This window comes from Cibotium barometz, chromosome 52, assembly GCF_041138505.1.
Source record: "Cibotium barometz isolate CiBa-2024 chromosome 52, ASM4113850v1, whole genome shotgun sequence".
NCBI classification, from domain to species: domain Eukaryota; kingdom Viridiplantae; phylum Streptophyta; class Polypodiopsida; order Cyatheales; family Cibotiaceae; genus Cibotium; species Cibotium barometz.
The window spans coordinates 2,365,648-2,368,565 of NC_141097.1; the positions used below are offsets into that span (position 1 = coordinate 2,365,648).

Consider the following 2,918-nt stretch of genomic DNA (forward strand, 5'->3'; position numbering starts at 1 on the left):
AGAGCCATGTGAAACATAAAACAAAGTGTGAAACACTTGAAAATGTTTCACTGAAGGGTTGGGCAATATGTGAGAGGAGCCTAGAGCTGAAAACAAACATGGAATGTGGGAACGTATAATGTACATTAGGTGAGATGACATGGATCCTAGGTCACAAAAAAAAACAGCGTGGCGACCCAACAGGATAAGAGCAAGTGCGAAAAATAAAAAATAGAAGGTTTATGAAAGAACAAGAAAGCCGGTGACGCAACAATCCAGAAGGTGGCAAGGCGACAACGACAGGCCAAAAAGGGAGAATTGAGATAATTTTCACAAGAGTGGACAAGAAAACGAGGTAGAGAAGCAAGAGGATCAAGAGAGTGAAGAGTGAGTGAAGTGAGACTATAGTGAGTGAAGAGACCACCTTCAAATTGAAGGCCTAACAAAATTCAATGGTTGTAGAGTGAAGTTTAGTGCAGTAGAGACAAATTCAGATAAATAAGAGTAGAGAATGCACTGAGGGCCAAGGAATCATGCTAGAAGAGGATTCCCTTTAATTTCTGTGTGGCGACTCTGTTAGAGACATGATTTAGTTCAATTCTAGCTCAATTGTTGCTGTTGAATTGTGTCTGTTTAGGGAAGGCCTACTGTTTGTGGTTGTAAATTCATTATAGCTTGAATAGTCATCGGGGTCTATCACCTGAAAACCCCCAAGTTCTTAGTGTGTTCTTCTGATATGTTTGGACCCATTGCCTCAAGGGTGTTGAGACAGAGTCTTTCTTTGTTTTCGTGAAGAACGGTGAGAGTTCAAAGCTTGAATCTGTGTTAATATTGATGAGAATTTTTGATATGGATCTTGATATGTGTTATTTTGATTGACTTTTTTGAGATATAATAATTATGAAGGTATGTCTAACGTCCTAGGAGTCAAAGTTGTCTCTTAATTGAAGCAGTCATCTTTTGTTGAGAGAATGCAGTCAGATAGGGTCAGAAGAGTGTCAGGCAGCTCTGCATCAAGGGGGTCTGTTGGTGAGGTAAAAGGGTTCTTTTGATCTTTTTAGATTCAAGGGAAGTTGTTTTGAGTTGATTCTAATAGTCAGAATTCTAACAAAAGTCAGAAGTCATGCAGTCGGGTTTGTAAGTAGGTTGTAATCAGCTGGATGTCTATAGAGTTGTATCTTTGTGTGGTTTGAGTTTTTGAAGGGTTCTGAGGTGTTAGAGGACTTAGAGCTAAGAAAGTCTGATCCAGTTGAATCAGTTGTCAGCCCTGTCGATGATCAGATCAGTCAGAATATAGTCAGTGTGGGAGCCAGTGGAGAGTCTTTATTGTGGCATCTCTTTAACATCAAAGCAGTATAAGGGTTAGGAGGATTCAATAGACAAGTAAGAGAGAGTTCGTGATCCAGGTAAGGTTTCTATGTCGGCTAGTTCTATCTCCATTAGCTGAATCGATATCCGTGTAAAGTCCAGTCGGATTGATGTCAGCTGAAGATCCACGAAGTGTAAGGAAGGTGTTTTGCATGGTTTTGGGGTAGAAGGATTGAGGTTAGCTGAGATAGGAGGACAACAAGAGAGCTAGGAGGACACATATTGGATCACATCAGTCTTCTGAGTCAATTTTCAGGCAGCTAGGACAGACTAGTGTACGCAGGGTGTTAGCAAAGGAGAATCGATAGGTTCTAAGAAGTTCTAGGTCTAGTATTTGAAGTTGGATGACATTGGAGATCATTCTGGAGGTCAAGTAGACACAATTGTGACTGGGATTGACAGTAGCAGTAGGCATCCATCTAGACTATAGTCAAAATTTGATCAGTTTTACATGAGTTGGGAGGGATTTAGGCCAGCTAGTTGTCAGAGGTAGTTAGCTAAGACATTTAGGCTGAAGATCAAAGCTCTTGGTAGTTAGATCTAACCTGAGAGGACAGTTAGAGGTATCAACCAAGTTGGATTGAAGGTGTAGATGTGTCCGCTTGTGTGAGCCAAAGGTTAGAGGATTGATTCCTTGTTGATTGGTGCCTTTTGGGCTGGGATCCTAGTGTCCCTAAGATCTGCTCCTTATACATTTTTTTCTTGTGTGCCTACTGGTGGTATAGTAGAGGCCATCACCGAGTCACCACACAATGTGCTTACATGCTATTAGGAGAGACAATATAAGCTCAAGCTGTGGGCATACATAGAGTGCGTGAAGAAAAAAAAAATCAACGCATAAAGCCAGTACACTATATTGAAATCATCACTGTTATCATCCGTCCCTACTGAGTAATCTCTATCCATGGCTATTCATTCATCATGGGCTTGTTCTCGTTGGCCTTAGGTTTCTGCTCCTTGGGCTTCTCTCTTCAATTTTCCTGTTAACGAGACAAGAAGGGCTAGTGACAAGAGAATCTTCTCTCGTCTATTTTCCTGTTATTGCCATGGAAGTGTAGAAGAAAATAGACGAGAGAAGACGGGCAGAAACCAGGGCCATGCATACCTTTGATCAGCGGAGCTACCCTTCTGGCTGAGAAAGGAGCGAAAGTGGGCACAATTAACGTCATAGATCATCTCGGCAAAGAGGCGGTCGAAATCCTTTAGCCTTCTAGGAGCGCTTGCATCTATCACCTGTGGTTTGTTTTGGCCTATACGCAGTCAATTGGGTGGGCGGGCAAGGGCTATACAGGAGCCTTAGGGGTATTCCACTGGCAGAATACCCTTGGGGCCTCGACGAGAGAAGACGGGCGGAAACCAGGGCCATGCATACCTTCAGTCATCATGTATACAGGCACCTTAGGGATATTCGACGAGAGAAGACCGGCGGAAACCAAGGCCATGCATACCTTCGGTTATCAGCGGAGCTACGCTTCTGGCTGAGAAAGGAGGGGAAGTGGGCGGAATTAACGTCGTAGCTCATCTCGACAAAGAGGCGGTCAAAATCCTTTAGCCTTCTAGGAGCGCCTGCA

At 43.1% G+C, this 2,918-nt stretch overlaps 1 pseudogene; it reads right to left on the minus strand.

Annotated features, from left to right (window-relative positions):
* Nucleotides 1–2,255: 2,255 nt before the first annotated feature.
* LOC147608675 (wound-induced basic protein-like) lies at nt 2,256–2,523 on the minus strand (annotated as a pseudogene).
* Nucleotides 2,524–2,918: the final 395 nt, after the last annotated feature.